This window comes from Mauremys mutica, chromosome 5 (assembly GCF_020497125.1).
Source record: "Mauremys mutica isolate MM-2020 ecotype Southern chromosome 5, ASM2049712v1, whole genome shotgun sequence".
In the NCBI taxonomy this organism is placed as follows: Eukaryota; Metazoa; Chordata; order Testudines; family Geoemydidae; genus Mauremys; species Mauremys mutica.
Genome location: NC_059076.1, coordinates 141,815,345 through 141,837,238, shown reverse-complemented (window position 1 = coordinate 141,837,238; position 21,894 = coordinate 141,815,345). Strand labels below are relative to the sequence as shown.

At 45.0% G+C, this 21,894-nt stretch overlaps 2 protein-coding genes across 2 annotated transcripts in view; both read left to right on the top strand.

Annotated features, from left to right (window-relative positions):
* LOC123371817 (C-type lectin domain family 4 member F-like) overlaps positions 1 to 21,894 on the top strand; it is a 241,955-nt gene that overhangs the window by 163,514 nt on the left and 56,547 nt on the right. The window lies entirely within an intron of this gene.
* The window catches only part of LOC123371094 (C-type lectin domain family 4 member F-like), a 31,963-nt gene continuing 24,809 nt past the window's right edge, over positions 14,741 to 21,894 (top strand). Inside the window, exon 1 of the mRNA XM_045018290.1 lies at positions 14,741 to 14,840. The gene's annotated coding sequence lies outside the window, so the exon portion shown is untranslated. The remainder of the gene's footprint in view (positions 14,841 to 21,894) is intronic.

The following is a 21,894-nucleotide window of genomic DNA, read 5'->3' as shown; positions in this document are numbered from 1 at the left end:
GGGGTGGGCAGCCTACAGAAAAGGCCCCCAAGAAATGTACTGAACTGCTTTGGGTGGAACTGGATTAGAAATTGGAGTGCTGGATGCTACTGGCATAGAGGTATTGGCAAACAAACCAAGTTATGTTCATAAAGTAAATCATAATCTGTATGAGAATAAATGTTTCTGTCATATTGTAGCAATCAGGGGATGTGAGTTTGACTTTCATGTACCCGAATTTCAATATAGTCAGTTAAACGTGTCTGATACTTTGTATTCTATTGTAACACCTGTACCTCTTGGAATGGATTTAACTGCCTTACAAACATTGCTTGTACACCCTGATTTACAGAACCCGCTAGATACTGCAAAACAGGAAGGGCGCAGAGTCATGGTCACCGTGCATCAGAATGCGGATGAAATTAAACAGGTATTTGCCAGAATTGGCCAAGACCTGTCACACCACTGGTGGGAAGTGTTATTGGGATGGTCCCCCACTGGCACATCCTGAATTTGGCCCTACACCCCATCATAGTAATCTTGGGGTCCCAGTTAGTAGTGGTTTTTGTTACCAGCCAAATGACATGCTGGACTTGGCGCAAAATCCAGCAGTTGCAAGTCCCCCGACAGATGAGTCAGTGGCTACTGCCACCGGCACTCGTACTCCCGGGAAAGGAGGTTAAAACGATCACTTGTCAGTTGCTATGCTGGTGTGCTAAGTATGGGATGCCAACAAGAAGACAATTTGCTCAGTCTCGGTTAAGAGCCTTTAGCTTTCGTTGGATCTCAAGGTAGGTGCATCCTGAAAAGGTGTGGCGGTGACCATGTAAAGGCCCCCTTGTGTGAAAGGTGACCTTTAAAGAGGGGAACTGTACGGGGAGATTTTGGCAAACCAGTAAAGTGCCTGAAACCACTATGGCTTAGTGCTATAAGCAGCCAAGTCAGCAGGCTGTAAATTGGCCATGCAGCAGACTTAGCTTAACCAAGGCAGGAGGGGGGGGGGGTTCTCTGTGCCACAGAAAGGGCACTTAACCCCATGTCCTTCCTGAGAAGAATTGTGTTGAAGTTGCTGATGCATGCATTTTAGAGGAGCAGGATGTGCCCTCAGGAACGTGTCTGACGGGGTCTCAAGGCTTCAAACTCTGGGAAAAACCCACACCTGGTTAATCCATAATTAGAAGGAAGCCTCTTGCTGGACCATTGAAATTGCTTGAAGAACAAGTTTTCTTTAAGGGACATGTCATTGTATTATAAATAAGGGTGAAAAGTTTGAGGTAGTGGGACTCTTTGTGATGTCCTGTTTGTGCCAGCCATCTAGCAGTCGGACAGTCACTTCTCCCCTGATTTATTTACTGACACCACCTCGCACAGAGTAAATGTTACCAAGAGCTTTCGGTTGAAAGAACCCCGGGTAACACCAGGTCATTACTGAAGATATTAAACAACACTGGACCTAGAACTTGAGTTAACAAACTTGAAGTAAAATCCTAGCGAAGACAAGGTGGTGTGTAGTTTTCATATGAGTTGTTAGCAGGTCAAGTTAAAGCCTGTGGAGGTGCCTAATAACTAACATGACAAATATGACCTACCTTGTCTCCATGAGGTTTTAGCTTGAGTTAAGGGCAAACCTTTCTTCCCATCCAGACGAGACCATCCAGAGCTCAGAAGTGCTGCAGGGGACTGCTTAGCATGGCGAGAAAGACTTTCAATTAAAATTAGAATCTTTTGGTTAAAACCAAATGACAAAATCTCCTGCCACACAGAGTACAAAGAGAGCCCGAATGCACGTTCTCTTGATGTTAACACTAGGCTGGGGCGGAACTTGGTTTTAACAGGAACCCCCCCTTTCCTCCTCTAAAAATATTTCTCACGTTGGCTGAGGATGGAAGCTATATTAGAAAAACCTCCCGATGCAGTAGGGCTGGGTTCTGCCCTGCTAATCCACACTGTGTTATACCTTCCTCCACAAGCAGCCTCACTCATTTGAAGGGGACCAGCTGCAAATTAAAGGATTTCTCATACTGAGTAAAATTGGCAGAATCTCACCCTCTGGCTTGGTCTACACTACAGAATTAGACACTGCAGGTTTCAATGTTAAAATCAAAGCCATGAGAGTGTTGAAGAATAGTCACTATGTCAAATGTTATCGATTCCAGGCTTTGGAATGCCGGAGTGAGAGGTTCTGAGAGCGGGGCTGCATCATGGCCCAATTCTCCTAGACACTTAGCCAAATATTGCTGACCCACAGCATTAAGTACCCCCAAACTAGCTCCCATTTGCCTAATAAGATTGCTCCCAAATCTCGCTTCTTCCTCTTGATTACTGAAGAAGTTGGAGGCAACACTCCCTTTAGCAACACTCTCCCCCACAAAAGCAGCAGAGAGATATAATGGGCACAAGGGGCGTACAGTGTGGCAATAGATAATTGAGTTGGCATGATTGTTTTACAGAGTATTGCAGATTTATCATTAGACTTCTAGTTATATCCTTCTTTACCACAAATGGTCCTACTTGGTACCTGGAGGGTGATGTCATTACTTGCATCTTTCCCAACCCTAAGTTCGAAAGGAGCTTCAAATGTCCATTCTCCGTAATGGTTCAGGGAAAAAGTCAATGTCAATGTATTAGAACATAACGTAGCAAACTGAATATTAACATCTTCTACTGGACAAAATTTATATTTAATTTACTCTTTCTTGGAAATATCATAGTTAAACTCATGGTAAGTACAATTCAAGTTCAGCACCATGACATCATGATTAGGCGATTTTACATGGATATTCCCAGATTTTATCAGAGCATCTTGATGATGCATTATGAGAGACAAAGATATTTCTCCAGGTGATACCACAGATGGGGATATGACATTTAATAAAGTGCATCTAGTGAAGTCCCTAGAACAGCTAGAAAAATTATTTGTGGAGACCTGCTATACACATTCTGGGAGAGATGAGTGTATAGGGCCAAACCCCTGGGTTGAATTCTGCAGATGTTTGGTAACAGCTGGACAGCACAATCCCTTTGATTTACATGCAGATAACGTGGCCCATTCCTTTTCCTCATCTCTTATTTCTCTTCCAAATCGCATCCCTTTTCTTAGCCCTATTCCTCTGTTCTTCTTGGTCTTGCTGTAGCTCTCCATCCACGTCTCCAATCCCAATGCAAGGCGTCAGAGCAAAGACTGAGGGAAATGGGCACGTTTGGTTAGGAAAAGAGGAGCTTAAGGGGGGATATGACAGCAGTCTTCAAATACTTGAAAGGTTCCCTCCCCATGCTGAACTCTGGGTACAGATGTGGGAACTGCATGAAAAACCCTGTAAGTTTATATTTCACCAGCTTAGATTAAAAACTTCCCCAAGGCAAAAATTCCTTTCCTTGTCCTTGGACGGTATTGCTGCCACCACCAAGTGATTTAAACAAATATTCAGGGAGGGACCACGTGGAGCCCTATCCCCCGAAAAAATATCCCCCCAAGCCCCTTCAGCCCCTCTCCTGCGGGGCTTGAGAATAATATACAAACCAATCGGTTAACAAACTGAGCACAGGCCAACCCCTATGGAGTTTAGGACACTAAAAATTAATTAGGTTCTTAAAAGAAGAATTTAATTTAAAAAAAAACCAAAAGAATCACACCTGCAAAAATCAGGATGGAAGGAACTGTTTACAGGGTAATAAAAAGATTTAAAACACAGAAAATTCCCCTCTAGGCTCAAGTTCAAAGTTACAAACAAACAAACAAACAAACAAAAAACCCAGGAATAAACCTCCTTCTTAGTACTGGGAAAATTCACAAGCTAAAAGAAAAGATAATCTAACACATTTCCTTGCTATTACTTACAATTTCTGTAATTGTAGATGTATTATGTCAAGATCTTTTTAGGAGCTGGTTTACCTGCTTGGTCTCTCACTTTGTCCCGAGAGGGAAGCAAACAAAAAGAGCACCAACAAAACCTTCCTCCCTCCACCCCCGATTTGAAAATACCTTCTTTCCATTTTGGTCCTTCTGGTCAGGTGCCAACTAGGTTAATTGAACTGATTAACGCGTTACAGGTAAGTGATTCAGTACCTCTGACCAGGAGGGATTTTTTGTTCCTGCACACATAAGGGTTGTTACCCTTCCCTTTATATTTATAATAGTTATCATAAAAAAAGATGGAGAAAAGTTGTTAGTAGTACGCGGCTCGATAGTATTCATTACCATGTATTTTGGCAGGTTTCCATGCCCCCTTTAGGGCTAATGTCCTGGCCTCCATTCCCATTTCCGTTGGTGATGATGTTTGGCGCCATCGGACACTTTTTAAAATATTTCAATGGGGAATGTTGCATGCTTGTGCTTTGATATATTTTGGTTGATTATTTAGAGAAAAGGGTTGAAAGAATAGAGTGAGAGAACAAAGAAAATAATGATTTTTGTTTTTAAAGGGTTAGTTTGAAAGAATAGAGGCAAGTTATTAAAGACAACAAAGAGTTTTGGTGAGGTTGAGAAAGGAGAGATTATTTTAAAGGCCTAGTTTGGCATTTTATTAAAGAATAAAAATTTTTGAGATAAATTTAAAAGTTGTATTAAATACAAGGGTAGGTTAAGCAAAGAGCATTTAGAAAGAGTTATATAAAAGAGAAACATATAAGGTAGGTTAAAAGAGAGAACAGGGTAAGGAAAGGGAAAAGAAAGCCCCTTTGCAAAGGGCAAAGATAGACAGCACGTGGTTGAGTCAGAGAGCGAGATCTTACCCTTGTGGCTGTCCCTGGGGAAAGAGGCAGCTCCCAAGGCTCACGACCCCTCAGGACAGTTATCTCCGCCTCTGGAACTGACCAATCAGATGCTGTTCTACAGTTGTGTCATAAAATACATTTTCCTGAACCAGTCCTATAGTCCCAAGATTTTTAAACATGAGCCATCTCCCTCCCCTCCCCTCACAACCCCTCCACCCTTAACTGTTTCTTAGCTAAAAAAAGCAGACCCCAAGCATCTTTCTCGCCATGTAGCACATTTACAAATGTGTGTTAATAAAGGTTAAAACCATAAGCCCTTACTAACTAAGAGTTTTTAAAAGCTTTTCCCCTATGTTTTAGACTAACATTGGTCATTTTTTAGTGAGGACAATTTGAAATATTATGCTTTTGCAGCAAAGCTGCTGTTGACAAAAACAGCTTCTGTGAGCCAGTGGATCAGAGATAAGAAGGCTGCTTCCTCCCCAGCTTTTTAACAAATACAAGTGAAAGTTATATTAAGTTTAGTAAAAGAAAAAACACTTTAAAAGGCAAGCCTGGGGAGGAGGGATAGCTCAGTGGTTTGAGCATTGGCCTGCTAAACCCAGGGTTGTGAGTTCAATCCTTGAGGAGGCCACTTAGGGATCTGGGGCAAAAATTGGTCCTGCTAGTGAAGGCAGGGGGCTTGACTCAATGACCTTTCAAGGTCTCTTCCAGTTCTAGGAGATTGGTATATCTCCAATTATTACCTAAGCCTATATCAAGACAGAGCCCTTTAATTAACATTTTTGTGTGTGTGTTTCAATTTAAAAAAATGAGCATGCAGCAACACCCTAGAGTGAAAACCACAGAACCTTAGTAACAGCCAGTTTATATTCCCCTTATTCTGTAAATCAGTGGATCAGAGAGAAGTTTATTTTCCTCCCCACTTTTTAACAAATCCATGCGAAAGTTAGATTAAGTTTTCATTTTCTTAGGACTTCTAGATTGAAATTTTCTGTTGCCTTATCAGAATGTCTGATTTTAAATGTTGCAACCCATGTGCTGAGACACAGGTACAAGCTCCTGTGTTTGGTTTGGCTCCATAGATTTTATTAAAATAATACATCACGGGCTGGAGCTTTCTCTACATTTTAAAGCAGATAAGACTAGTAAGGCTAACAGTGATCCACGCACTATAGTCTGCCTTAGCAATGCGCTAGGGTCACCCCGTCGGTTTGCTTGGTTTTTACACAGATGTCTTTCCTAGCCTTTTAAACACTGTTACAGTTGTAAGAAAAGGTGAGATTGCAGTGAAAGACACTTTGTGAAAGTTATAACAAGTATTTTATTCCATTTACTGATAGTAAAAGACAAAAGCCGTCACTTTGTGACCGCATGAAGCCTATCTGAAGAACACATGACTTTCCCCCCTTTATCTGTCAGTTTGATGATTTCATCTAACATGCTATTTGGGTCCTCGGCCTCTGTCACTTTCTTCACCAATTCTGCCTCTAAAGCTAAATGTTCCTGGGTTAAACAGAGGCACTGCAGTGCGTATCCCAGCGTGATGATGATATTTAACACACTCTCCAGACACAAACTACCGCTAATTTCTTTAATTTTACAGTTTACAGTCATGATGCCTCTGACCAGGGCATCTATGGGGCACCCAGGACAATCCTCATTTTGTTTCTCTCTCAGGCAGTGTTTGATGATTCCATGCACAGCTGCTCACACCATTGCACACATAACGGTTTTACAGTTATGAACTCGCACAGGCTTAATACCGAATTTCTCCCTCAGCTTTAGATAGTACAGGCCTATAGAATAAGCATCCCCCTCTGTTTCAGCATTCTGTTGAGCATCTGGTGTTGGGTCTGGGCCAAAACAGACTGGGCCCAATCCGCTCGGCCCTTCGGAGGTGTCGGTGTCCAGAACCGCCAAGTCCTCTGAAGAACCATCGCTCAGCTGCTGAAAAATGTACAGTAAGAAATACGTGTAAGGCATCTTTGTACTTTTTCATAGCATGCAGCTTTTAAAACCTTTTACAAACTTTTAGACCCCTTCCACATGCAGCTTTTAAAAACAACAACAACAAATGCAGCATGTCTCTGTGCAGGCTTGATCCAAAAGGCTCTAGCCAACCGAGCACCAGTGATCGGGTCCCTGCCAAACCATCCCTTGAACATTCTTACATACAATGTACCAGTGCCTCATCTCTGTACAGCCCTTTGTTTGATTCGTTTGGGTTCTCCTGGCCGGGGTCCGGAGTCTCAAACAAATGTTGGTCTGGCGGTCTGGCCTCGTGTTTCTCCACCGTGTCATTCTTGTGCGTACAGGCTGTGACGATGCTGTTCTGGCGGGACCCAACTGAGAATGCCAATTCAGGACCAATTGCTTAAACAAGGCAGTTACAGCCCAAGGCTGGGGTTTTTCCACCTCTAAGGCAAACCAAACCAGCCAGAAAAAGGGGACTTTGGTTTCACCCCACTGGCTAACCACAAGTCACACAAGCAATTTCCTTAGACACTCCAGTCTCCCAGTATCACCACCAGTGCCACTCGTCCTGGGGATGAATGGTTATGAAAACCAACACCCCAATAAAGAAAATGGTTCTCTTGATCCCAAAGAATCAAGCCCCAGACCCAGGTCAAAATACACATCAGATCTTACCCAAAAATCACGCTCTTGCCAATCCTTTAGAATCTAAAATCTAAAGGTTTATTCATAAAAGGAAAAAGGTAGAGATGAGAGCTAGAATTGGTTAAATGGGATCAATTACATACAGTAATGGCAAAGTTCTTAGTTCAGGCTTGTAGCAGTGATAGAATAAACTGCAGGTTCAAATCAAGTCTCTGGAACATCCCCTGCTGGGATGGGTCATCAGTCCTTTGTGCAGAGCTTCAGTTTGTAGCAAAGTCCCTCCAGAGGTAAGAAGTAGGATTGAAGACCAGATGGAGATGAGGCATCAGCCTTTTATAGGCTTTTCTAGGTGTAAGAGCCTCTTTGTTCTTACTGTGGAAAATTACAGCAAAATGGAGTCTGGAGTCACATGAGCAAGTCCCTGCATACTTTGCCGAGTTACAAGGTGTATCTGCCTTCTCTCCATGGGTCAATTGTGTAGCTGATGGTCCTTAATGGGCCATCAAGCAGGCTAGGCAGAGCTAACACCAACTGGTCTGGGATGTCTCCCTGAAGCACAGCATAAGTTTGAAGTACAGACAGTACAGAGCCAATACTCATAACTTCAACTACAAAATGATACACAGACATACAGACAGCATAATCATAACCAGCAACCCAGAACCTGGTCTTAGACACCTTATATGACCCCCTTTACATAAGATGTAGTGTAACTACAGGACCTTGGTTGCAACCATGTTCTATATGGTCTCAGCTTATATCAATAACGTCATACAGACATCATTAACTATCCCTGTTTCCCCACTCCCATGACCCATCTCAAACACTCTTCAGGTCCCATAGCAGCGATCGTATAATGTCTCTCCATGAGAGGCTTGACTGCCGGTGTTGGCCAGGGCCTTCTAGGTGCAGCCATCTTTCATCATCAGATCTGTTTAAATAGAAGCTCCTCCTTATCTTATCTAGTCTCTGATCCACTGGCTCACAGATGCTGTTTTTGCAAACAGGGGCTTTGCTGAAGAAGCACGCTGCTTCAAATTGTCCTAACTAAAAAATGACCAATGTTAGTCTAAAACAGAGGGGGAAACTTTTTTATCATTACAAATTACTTTTAGAAACAGGTTCGCTCTGTTTTTAACCCTGGGATGTTTCTGCATGCACACTTTTTATTGAAATGCATATGCAAAAGTGCTAAATGAAGGAATGTGTCTTCAGATAGGCTTCTCTTTTAAAGTGTTTATTCCTTTACAAAACTTAATATAACTTTCACTTGTATTTGTTAAAAAGTGGGGGAAGAAGCAACCTTCTTATTGCTGATCCACTGACTCACAGATGCTGTTTTTGCTCACAGAGGCTTTGCTGAAGAAGCACGTGTCACGGAGTGTGGGGGAGAGAGGGCCCTGCACCCCGCACTTCCTGCAATTCACCGTGACTCTCAGTTACCCAGCCGATAAAACAGAAGGTTTATTAGACGACAGGTATGCAGTACAAAACAGAGCTTGTAGGTACAGAAAACAGGACCCCTCAGTGAGGTCCATCTTGGGGGGCAGGGAGCCCAGACCCCGGTTCTGGGCCTCCCTCCATTTCCCCAGCCAGCTCCAGACTGAAACTCTCTCCAGCCATCCCACACACCCACACACCCCAGCCCCTTCTCCAGCCTTTGTCCAGTTTCCTGGACAGAAGGTGTCACCTCCTGGGCTCAGGTTACATGCTCATGTATCATCCCTTAAGTGAAGTCACACTCTGATGTCCCACCACCATCCAGCACCAATGCAGACAGTACCAGTAAACCCCCCACGCAACGTTACCAGGTCAATACTCCCCACTCACTACTCCGTCACACCACACTGCTTCAAATTGTCCTTACTAAAAAATGGCCAACCTTAGTCTAAAACAGAGGGGAAAACTTTTTTATCACTATAAATTACTTCTATAAACAGGTTCTCTGTGTTTTTAACACTGGGATGTCTCTGCACGCTCACTTTTATTGAAATGCATATTCAAAAGTGCTAAATAAGGGATGTATCTTCATATAGGCTTGTCTTTTTAAAAGTGTTTATTCCTTTACAAGACTTCATATATCTTTCACTTCTATTTGTTAAAAAAAGTGGGGGGAAACAGCAATCTTCTTCTCTTGGATCCACTGGCTCACAGATGCTGTTTTTACTGCTGCTTCAAACTGTCCTCACTAAAAGCATAGGGAAAAGCTTTTAAAAACTTTTTCTTAGCAAGGGTTTGTGGCTTTAACCCTGGGGTGTTTCTGCATGCTCATTTTTTATCAGAACACAAGCAAAAGTGCTAAATAAAGGGCTGTCTCTTCATATAGGCTTGTCTTTTCAAGTGATTATTCCTTTACAAAACTTAATATCACTTTTACATGCTTTTGTTAAAAAGTATGCAGGGACTTGCCCATATGACATCCCAGTGTTAAAAACACAGAGAACCTGTTTATAGAAGTAATTTATAGTGATAAAAAAGTTTTCCCCTCTGTTTTAGACTAAGGTCGGCCATTTTTTAGTAAGGACAATTTGGGATGATACATGAGCATGTAACCTGAGCCCAGGAGGTGGTTGAGGCCAGGTGACACCTTCTGTCCGGGAAACTGGACAAAGGCTGGAGAAGGGGCTGGGGTGTGTGGGTGGGTGGGATGGCTCGAGGGAGTTTCAGTTTGGAGCTGGCTGGGGAAATGGAGGGAGGCCCAGAACCGGGGTCTGGGCTCCCTGCCCCCTAAGATGGACCTCACTGAGGGGTCCTGTTTTCTGTACCTACAAGCTCTGTTTTGTACTGCATACCTGTCGTCTAATAAACTTTCTGTTTTATCGGCTTGGTAACTGAGAGTCACGATGAATTGCAGGAAGAGGCGGGTGCAGGGCCCTCTCTCCCCCACACTCTGTGACACGTGCTTCTTCAGCAAAGCCTCTGTGAGCAAAAACAGCATCTGTGAGCCAGTGGCTCAGAGACTAGATAAGATAAGGAGGAGCTTCTATTTAAACAGATCTGATGATGAAAGATAGCTGCAACCAAGGTCCTGTAGTGACACTACATCTTATGTAAAGGGGGTCATATAAGGTGTCTAAGACCAGGTTATGGATTGCTGGTTATGATTATGCTGTCTCTATGTATGTATCATTTTGTAGTTGAAGTTATGAGTATTGGCTCTGTACTGTCTGTACTTCAAACTTATGCTGTGCTTCTGGGACACATCCCAGACCAGTTGGTGTTAGCTCTGCCTAGCCTGCTTGATGGCCCATTAAGGACCATCAGCTACACAATTGACCCATTGAGAGAAGGCAGATAAGCCTTGTAACTCGGCAAAGTATGCAGGGACTTGCCCATGTGACTCCAGACTCCATTTTGCTGTAATTTTCCACAGTAAGAACAAAGAAGTGTTCTTACAGCTAGAAAAGCCTATAAAAGGCTGATGTCTCATCTCCATCTGGTCTTCAATCCTGCTTCTTATCTCTGGAGGGACTTTGCTACAAACTGAAGCTCTGCACAAAGGACTGATGACCCATCCCAGCAGGGGATGTTCCAGAGACTTGATTTGAAATTGCAGTTTATTCTATCACTGCTACAAGCCTGAACTAAGAACTTTGCCATTACTGTATGTAATTGATTCCATTTAACCAATTCTAGCTCTCATCTCTACCTTTTTCCCTTTATGAATAAACCTTTAGATTTTAGATTCTAAAGGATTGGCAAGAGCATGATATTATGCTTTGCTGCAAAAGCATAATATTTCAAATTGGCCTCACTAAAAAATGACCAATGTTAGTCTAAAACATAGGGGAAAAGCTTTTAAAAACTGTTAATTAGTAAGGGCTTATGGTTTTTTACCTTATTAACACACCTTTGTAAATGTGCTACATGGCGGGAAAGATGCTTGGGGTCTGCTTTTTTAGCTAAGAAACAGTTAAGGGTGGAGGGGTTGTGAGGGGAGAGGAGGGAGATGGCTCGTGTTTAAAAATCTTGGGACTATAGGACTGGTTCAGAAAAATGTATTTTATGACACAACTGTAGAACAGCATCTGATTGGTCAGCTCCAGAGGCGGAGATAACTGTCCTGAGGGGTTGTGAGCCTTGGGAGCTGCCTCTTTCCCCAGGGACAGCCACAAGGGTAAGATCTCTCTCTCTGACTCAACCACGTGCTGTCTATCTTTGCACTTTGCAAAGGGGCTTTCTTTTCCCTTTCCTTACCCTGTTCTCTCTTTTAACCTACCTTTATATGTTTCTCTTTTATATAACTCTTTCTAAATGCTCTTTTCTTAACCTACCCTTGTATTTAATACACCTTTTAAATTTATCTCAAAATTTTTTATTCTTTAATAAAATGCCAAACTAGGCCTTTAAAATCATCTCTCCTCTCTCAACCTCACCAAAACTCTTTGTTTTCTTTAATAACTTGCTTCTATTCTTTCAAACTAACCCTTTAAAAACAAAAATCATTATTTTCTTTGTTCTCTCACTCTATTCTTTCAACCCTTTTCTCTAAATAATCAACCAAATCTATCAAAGCACAAGCATGCAACATTCCCCCATTCAAACATTTTAAAAAGTGGCCGATGGCGCCAAACGTCGACACCAATGGAAATGGGAATGGAGGGCAGGACATTAGCCCTAAAGGGGGCATGGAAACCTGCCAAAATACATGGTAATGAATACTATCGAGCCGCGTACTACTAACAACTTTTCTCCATCTTTTTTATGATAACTATTATAAATATAAAGGGAAGGGTAACAACCCTTATGTGTGCAGTAACAAAAAAATCCCTCCTTGCCAGAGGTATTGAATAACTTACCTGTAAGGCGTTAATCAGTTCAATTAACCTAGTTGGCACCTGACCAGAAGGACCAAAATGGAAAGAAGGTACTTTCAAATCGGGGGTGGGGGGAGGAAGGTTTTGTTGGTGCTCTTTTTGTTTGCTTCCCTCTCGGGACAAAGTGAGAGACCAAGCAGGTAAACCAGCTCCTAAAAAGATCTTGACATGATACATCTACAATTACAGAAATTGTAAGTAATAGCAAGGAAATGTGTTAGATTATCTTTTCTTTTAGCTTGTGAATTTTCCCAGTACTAAGAAGTAGGTTTATTCCTGGGAGGTTTTTTTGTTTGTTTGTTTGTTTGTTTGTAACTTTGAACTTGAGCCTAGAGGGGAATTTTCTGTGTTTTAAATCTTTTTATTACCCTGTAAACAGTTCCTTCCATCCTGATTTTTGCAGGTGTGATTCTTTTGTGTTTTTTAAAATAAAATTCTTCTTTTAAGAACCTTATTAATTTTTAGTGTCCTAAACTCCATAGGGGTTGGCCTGTGCTCAGTTTGTTAACCGATTGGTTGGTATAGTATTCTCAAGCCCCACAGGAGAGGGGCTGAAGGGGCTTGGGGGGATATTTTTTCGGGGCATAGGGCTCCACGTGGTCCCTCCCTGAATATTTGTTTAAATCACTTGGGGGTGGCAGCAATACCATCCAAGTACAAGGAAAGGAATTTTTGCCTTGGGGAAGTTTTTAATCTAAGCCGGTGAAATATAAACTTACAGGGTCTTTCATGCAGTTCCCACATCTGTACTCCAGAGTTCAGCATGGGGAGGGAACCTTTCAAGTGTTTGAAGACTGCTGTCATATTCCCCCTTAAGCTCCTCTTTTCCTAACCAAACGTGCCCATTTCCCTCAGTCTTTGCTCTGATGCCTTGCATTGGGATTGGAGACATGGATGGAGAGCTCCAGCAAGACCAAGAAGAACAGAGGCATAGGGCTAAGAAAAGGGATGCGATTTGGAAGAGAAATAAGAGATGAGGAAAAGGAATGGGCCACGTTATCTGCATGTAAATCAAAGGGATTGTGCTGTCCAGCTGTCACCAAACATCTGCAGAATTCAACCCAGGGGTTTGGCCCTATACACTAATCTCTCCCAGAATGTGTATGGCAGGTCTCCCCAAAAAATTTTCTAACTGTTCTAGGGACCTCACTAGATGCACTTTATTAAATGTCATATCCCCATCTGTGGTATCACCTGGAGAAATATCTTTGTCTCTCATAATGCATCATCAAGATGCTCTGATAAAATCTGGGAATATCCATGTAAAATCGCCTAATCATGATGTCATGGTGCTGAACTTGAATTGTACTTACCATGAGTTTAACTATGATATTTCCAAGACAGAGTAAATTAAATATAAATTTTGTCCAGTAGAAGATGTTAATATTCAGTTTGCTACGTTATGCTCTAATACATTGACATTGAATTTTTCCCTGAACCATTATGGAGAATGGAAATTTGAAGCTCCTTTCGAACTTAGGGTTGGGAAAGATGCAAGTAATGACATCACCCTCCAGGTACCAAGTAGGACCATTTGTGGTAAAGAAGGATATAACTAGAAGTCTAATGATAAATCTGCAATACTCTGTAAAACAATCATGTGAACTCAATTATCTATTGCCACACTGTACGCCCCTTGTGCCCATTATATCTCTCTGCTGCTTTAGTGGGGGAGAGTGTGGCTAAAGGGAGTGTTGCCTCCAACTTCTTCAGTAATCAAGAGGAAGAAGCGAGATTTGGGAGCAATCTTATTAGGCAGAATGGGAGCTAGTTTGGGGGTACTTAATGCTGTGGGTCAGCAATATTTGGCTAAGTGTCTAGGAGATTTGGGCCTTGATGTAGCTCCCCTCTCAGAACCTCTCACTCCGGCATTCCAAAGCCTGGAATCGATAACATTTGACATAGTGACTATTCTTCAACACTGGCTCGAGATGCAGCAGCAAGACCACTTCCAAATATTGGGTGCTCTGAGCATTTTGCAATCAAATCTCTCAGAAGCTCTTCGTGCATCGAGGCTCAGCAGTGGTTAATTAGTGTGGCGAAGTCACTTGTACTAGATGGTTTAAATCAACAGCTGCCAATAGAGTTAAAGAAAATAATTTATGAACATGCTAGTGACTTTGAAAAGTTATATCACTATGGTGGCGATTGCTCACATATACTTATTTTCCTCCAAAATGACACTCTCATGGCTTTGATTTTAACTTTGAAACCCACAGTGTCTAACTCTATAGTGTAGACCAAGCCAGAGGGTGAGATTCTGCCAATTTTACTCAGTATGAAAAATCCTTTAATTTGCAGCTGGTCCCCTTCAAATGAGTGAGGCTGCTTGTGGAGGAAGGTATAACCCAGTGTGGATTAGCAGGGCAGAACCCAGCCCTACTGCATCGGGAGGTTTTTCTAATATAGCTTCCATCCTCAGCCAACGTGAGAAATATTTTTAGAGGAGGAAAGGGGGGGTTCCTGTTAAAACCAAGTTCCGCCCCAGCCTAGTGTTAACATCAAGATAACATGCATTCGGGATCTCTTTGTACTCTGTGTGGCAGGAGATTTTGTCATTTGGTTTTAACCAAAAGATTCTAATATTAACTGAAAGTCTTTCTCGCCATGCTAAGCAGTCCCCTGCAGCGCTCCTGAGCTCTGGATGGTCTCATCTGGATGGGAAGAAAGGTTTGCCCTTAACTCAAGCTAAAACCTCATGGAGACAAGGTAGGTCATATTTGTCACGTTAGTTATTAGGCACCTCCACAGGCTTTAACTTGACCTGCTAACAACTCATATGAAAACTACACACCGCCTTGTCTTCACTAGGATTTTACCTCAAGTTTGTTAACTCAAGTTCTAGATCCAGTGTTGTTTAACATCTTCAGTAATGACCTGGTGTTACCTGGGGTTCTTACAACCAAAAGCTCTTGGTAACGTTTACTTTGTGCGAGGTGGTGTCAGTAAATAAATCAGGGGAGAAGTGACTGTCCGACTGCTAGATGGCAGGCACAAACAGGACATCACAAAGAGTCCCACTACCTCAAACTTTTCACACTTATTTATAATACAATGATATGTCCCTTAAAGAAAACGTGTTCTGCAAGCAATTTCAATGGTCCAGCAAGAGGCTTCCTTCTAATTATGGAATAACCAGGTGTGGGTTTTTCCCAGAGTTTGAAGCCTTGAGACCCTGTCAGACACGTTCCTGAGGGCACATCCTGCTCCTCTAAAATGCATGCATCAGCAACTTCAACACAATTCTTCTCAGGAAGGACATGGGGTCAAGCTGCCCTTTCTGTGGCACCCAGAACCCCCTCCCCTCCTACCTTGGTTAAGCTAAGTCTGCTGCATGGCCACTTTACGGCCTGCTGACTTGGCTGCTTATAGCACTAAGCCATAGTGGTTTCAGGCACTTTACTGGTTTGCCAAAATCTCCCCGTACAGTTTCCCTCTTTAAAGGTCACCTTTCACACAAGGGGGCCTTTACATGGTTGCCGCCACACCTTTTCTGGATGCATCTGCATTGAGATCCAACGAAAGCTCAAGGCTCTTAACCGAGACTGAGCAAATTGTCTTCTTGTTGGCATCCCATACTTAGCACACCAGCATAGCAACTGACAAGTGATCGTTTTAACCTCCTTTCCCGGGAGTACGAGTGCCGGTGGCAGTAGCCACTGACTCATCTGTCGGGGGACTTGCAACTGCTGGATTTTGCGCCAAGTCCAGCATGTCATTTGGCTGGTAACAAAAACCACTACTAACTGGGACCCCAAGATTACTATGATGGGGTGTAGGGCCAAATTCAGGATGTGCCAGTGGGGGACCATCCCAATAACACTTCCCACCAGTGGTGTGACAGGTCTTGGCCAATTCTGGCAAATACCTGTTTAATTTCATCCGCATTCTGATGCACGGTGACCATGACTCTGCGCCCTTCCTGTTTTGCAGTATCTAGTTGGTTCTGTGAATCAGGGTGTACAAGCAATGTTTGTAAGGCAGTTAAATCCATTCCAAGAGGTACAGGTGTTACAACAGAATACAAAGTATCAGACACGTTTAACTGACTATTGTGATGGAGCAAGGCCGGATGGCTACAGGAAAGTACTGAGGAGCAGGTATGTTAGCCCCAGGCTAAGCAAATCCCTAGTACCATGGGAACCAAAATGGCAGTTGCTCCAGGCTAATCAAGGCACCTGGGGCCAATTAAGAACTTTCTAGAAGGCACCGGAGAGAGCTACATTGATTGGAGCACCTGCAGCCAATCAGGACAGGCTAATCAAGGCACCTGGTATAAAAAGGGGAGCTCACTCCAGTCTGGGGGGAAGGAGCCAGAGGAGAGAAGTGCGTGTGAGGAGCTGGGAACAAGAGGCACAAGGAGCTGAGACTGAGAGGGTGTGCTGCTGGAGGAGTGAGGAATTATCATACCATCAAGCATGATCAGACACAGGAGTTGTTGATCCAGACTGTGGGTTCCACCAGAGGGGAAGATCACTGAGGTGAGCAAATCTGTCAAGAAGCGCAGGACCCACCAAGGTAGAAGAGGGACTTTGTCACAACTGGTGTCAGGAGTGGGATGTTTGGTGTGCACAGCGCGGCGGAAGAAGGAGGGTGATTTAAAAAACACAGCAAAAAAAAAAAAAACCACAAAAAAAAAAAAAAGAAGGGGGTTTACAATTTGTTACCACAATGGATAATGTAGTACGGGCACTGATACAAGCCACGGCGGCCCAGCAGGAGGCTACTCGTGTCCAGGCAGCTGCCCAGCAAGAAGCAGTGCGGCTGCAGCAAGAAACTAACCGCCTGCTGATGGACCAAGCTGTTCAAGACCGAGCTATGTTGCTGGAACTGGTAAGCCAGGTAAAGACACTTGCAGAAATGAACCGTGGGCATGATGGGACACGGCTCATACGGGCTAACCATTGGCTGCAGAAAATGACGAGGGAAGATGATGTAGAGGCATACCTTCTGGCCTTTGAGAGGACAGCTCTACGGGAGGCCTGGCCTCGAGATCAGTGGGCTAGCATCCTTGCCCCGTTCCTGTGTGGGGAGGCCCAGAAGGCCTACCATGATCTGCCTGAAGAAGCTGCAGCAGACTACTCCCAGCTGAAGGCAGAGATCTTGGCCAGATCTGGGGTAACATCCGCAGTACGGGCCCAGCGGTATCATGAGTGGCGGTACCGGGAAGACAAAACCCCACGATCCCAATTATATGACCTCGTCCATCTCGCACGAAAATGGTTGCAAACAGAATCCCGGAGTCCGGAAGAGATACTAGAGGTTCTGGTCATTGACCGGTACACAAGGGCACTGCCACCAGATCTCCGCAAATGGGTAGGCCAGAACGATCCGTGCACCTATGATGAGATGATCACGCTGATAGAAAGACGCATGACAGCCAGGGAATTGACCCAACTACGCAAGGAAAGCCCCTTCTGTAGCAAACACCCAACCCCAACCCTGGAAGGAGGGACAGCCAAACCCCTGGGGAGTCCTAGGTGGAGGAAGAGGGGAGCTGAAAACCAACAGAGACTCCAGAAGGAAGGGATTGGCCTGAGTGGAGGGAACCCTGTGACTAAAACCCCTAGCCCACAGGATGGGAGACTGACTAGAAATAATTATAGATGTTATGCATGTGGGGAGTGGGGACACATAGCAGCACAATGTCCCAGCACCGAAGAGCCTATGCAATGCAACTTGGGGGATTGGGAGGTCCCATGCTCCCTTATCCACCTGGCGGGCGTTGCATTAGCCCCACATAACTACACCAGGCCAGTGAAGATAAATGGAACAGAGACTACAGCACTGGTGGACTCAGGAAGTGCTATCACCCTTATATCGGGTAAGCTGGTAAAAAGTAGCCAGCTGCTGCAAGCCAAACGTGTAGCAGTGACATGTGTGCATGGGGCCATGAGCCAATACCCCACCATCCCAGTGGAGATAGAGGTTCAGGGGAACCCCATTGAGGTGACAGTGGGTGTTGTACCTAAACTCCCATACCCTGTAGTTATTGGGAGAGACTATCCAGGGTTTGATAATTTACTTCCCCCTGAGAGGCTGCAGGGAAGTGGAGACCCTGTTGACAGCGACTCATCACTGGGGGAATGTCAACCCCCAATGTTTTCTGAGTTTTCTCAGGATCTATTCTCAGCCCCCCAAAAGACCCAGAAGAAAAAAAAAGAAAGGAAGGCCGCGAAGGCTTTGGGAACCCAGATCCTGACCCAAGGCCAGAAGACTGCACTAGTAGGCAGACGGGCACGAGCAGCCAACAGTGAAACTACCAACACGGAAGGTGAGCCGGAGGCTGGCCCCAGCCATGAGGGCGACAGGCCATTGGAAGAAGCAGAAGCCGGCCCCTGGGAGCTCAGGCAGGTTAGTCCTGGGAGAGAGACGTTCGGACGGGACCAGGCAGAGGACCCCAGATATGATAACGTCAGGAAAGAGGTGGCTGAGATAGATGGGATACCAGTGGAGGGGAAGGTCCGAGGTCCAGGACCCTACTTTATAGTGAAGAAAGATCTCCTGTACCGTGTGGTGCAAATGCAGGAGCAGGAGATGCATCAACTTCTGGTGCCACGAAAACATCAAAAAGCCATATTGAGCCTCGCCCACAGTCACCTGTTTGGAGGACACTTAGGGGTAGAGAAAACCCAGGCCAGGATCCTGCGGAGGTTCTTCTGGCCAGGAGTACATGAAGATGTTAGGCGATACTGCACCTCTTGTCCAGAGTGTCAGCTACATAGCCCTCGCCCACACTTACGGGCCCCTTTGATACCTCTTCCAATAATAGAGGTACCATTTGAACGCATAGCCATGGATCTGATTGGGCCCCTAGAGAAGACAGCTCGGGGCCACCAACATGTGCTGGTTGTACTAGACTATGCTACCCGATACCCGGAAGCCGTCCCCCTACGCAACACAGCTTCCAAGACAATAGCTAAGGAGCTAGTACAGATCTTTTCCCGGGTTGGGCTACCCAAGGAGATACTGACTGATCAAGGGACACCTTTCGTGTCTAAGTTGATGAAAGATCTCTGTTCATTGCTCCATGTACAAGCCCTACGGACCTCTGTATACCACCCGCAAACAGACGGCCTTGTGGAAAGGTTCAATAGGACCCTCAAGGCCATGATCCGGAAAGTGGTGAGCCGGGATGGGAAAGACTGGGATACCCTATTGCCTTACCTCATGTTCGCCATCCGGGAAGTTCCACAAGCCTCCACAGGCTTCTCTCCATTCGAACTACTATATGGGCGCCACCCCCGAGGCATATTGGATATAGCCAGAGATGCCTGGGAAGAGGAGCCAAATCCTGGAAGGAACATAGTCGAGCATGTAATACAGATGAGGGATCGGATAGCCCGAGTTACACCCATTGTACGAGAACATTTGGAGAAAGCACAGGAGACCCAACGGACCCATTATAACCACCAAGCAAAGCTTCGACGGTTCCAACCAGGGGATCGAGTAATGGTCCTTGTGCCCACAACAGAAAGCAAGCTGTTGGCCCAATGGCAGGGACCCTATGAAGTGATTGAAGCCGTGGGAGAGGTAAACTATAAGGTGCGGCAGCCAGGCCGCAGGAAACCGGAGCAAATTTACCACATCAATCTTGTAAAACCTTGGCATGATCGAGAGGCATGCTTAGTCACCCGGGAGACCCTTCCCCAGGAGGATAACTTACACGAGCAAGTGAAGATATCACCCGACTTGACACCAATCCAAAAGATCGAGGCAGCTGACATGATTAATCGCAATCGAGATGTGTTCTCTACAAAACCAGGGCGGACGACTGAGACCTATCACCATATCCGCATGATCCCTGGAGCCAAGGTAACACTGAGACCCTACCGAATCCCAGCAGCCAAAAGAGAAGAAATCAAGGCCGAAGTAAAGAAAATGTTAGAATTAGGCGTTATTGAAGAATCCTACAGTCAGTGGTGCAGTCCAATCGTTCTAGTGCCCAAACCTGATGGTACCACGAGATTCTGTAATGACTTTCGCCGACTGAATGAAGTATCCCAATTTGATGCATACCCCATACCACGCATCGACGAACTGGTTGACCGACTGGGTAGTGCCCGATTCTTGACTACACTGGATCTGACAAAAGGGTATTGGCAGATTCCCCTGACCAAAGAAGCTAAAGAAAAGACAGCGTTCTCCACCCCAGACGGGCTATTCCAGTACACTGTCCTCCCTTTTGGGTTACATGGGGCCCCAGCCACATTCCAGCGCCTCATGGATAAGCTGCTGCGCCCCCATACTAGTTATGCAGCTGCATACCTAGATGATGTCATCATCCATACGCCAGACTGGGGAACCTACTTGGAGAAAGTTGAGGCAGTGCTACGCACCTTAAGGCGGGCTGGCCTCACCGCTAATCCTGCTAAGTGTGCCATAGGACTAGCAGAGGCTAGGTACCTGGGATATATTGTAGGAAGAGGTATAGTGAAGCCCCAAACTAATAAACTAGAAGCGATTCAAAACTGGCCCCGGCCGACCCGGAAGAAGCAGGTCCGTGCATTCCTAGGCGTGGTAGGTTACTACCGACGGTTTATTCCCCACTTCGCCAGTAGGGCAAGTCCTCTAACGGATCTGGTGAAGGCTCGAGGTCCAGACGTGGTGAAGTGGACCGACGCTGCAGAAGGGGCGTTTGTAGACCTTCGGACAGCCCTCTGTAATGACCCCGTACTCATAGCCCCGGACTTTACCAAGGAATTTATTTTACAGACAGATGCCTCTGAGGTGGGGTTGGGGGCAGTTCTGTCGCAATTGATTGGAGATGAAGAACACCCGATTCTCTACCTAAGCAGAAAGCTGCTCCCACGAGAACGGAAGTATGCAGTAGTCGAGAGAGAATGCCTTGCTGTCAAATGGGCCATGGAGACACTGCGTTATTACCTCTTAGGCCGACGGTTTACTCTTGTGACGGACCATGCACCCCTTCAATGGATGCAGAGAAATAGGGAGAAGAATGCAAGGGTCACCAGGTGGTTCTTATCCCTCCAACCATTCCAGTTCCGCATACGGCATAGGGCTGGATGCCACCACGGCAACGCTGATGGTCTTTCACGAGCACACTGCCTGGCGTCCCAAGTTGCCCAACCCTATGGTGTTGAGCAGAGGGTGGGGATATGTGATGGAGCAAGGCCGGATGGCTACAGGAAAGTACTGAGGAGCAGGTATGTTAGCCCCAGGCTAAGCAAATCCCTAGTACCATGGGAACCAAAATGGCAGTTGCTCCAGGCTAATCAAGGCACCTGGGGCCAATTAAGAACTTTCTAGAAGGCACCGGAGAGAGCTACATTGATTGGAGCACCTGCAGCCAATCGGGACAGGCTAATCAAGGCACCTGGTATAAAAAGGGGAGCTCACTCCAGTCTGGGGGGAAGGAGCCAGAGGAGAGAAGTGCGTGTGAGGAGCTGGGAACAAGAGGCACAAGGAGCTGAGACTGAGAGGGTGTGCTGCTGGAGGAGTGAGGAATTATCATACCATCAAGCATGATCAGACACAGGAGTTGTTGATCCAGACCGTGGGTTCCACCAGAGGGGAAGATCACTGAGGTGAGCAAATCCGTCAAGAAGCGCAGGACCCACCAAGGTAGAAGAGGGACTTTGTCACACTATATTGAAATTTGGGTACATGAAAGTCAAACTCACATCCCCTGATTGCTACAATATGACAGAAACATTTATTCTCATATAGATTATGATTTACTTTATGAACATAACTTGGTTTGTTTGCCAATACCTCTATGCTAGTAGCATCCAGCACTCCA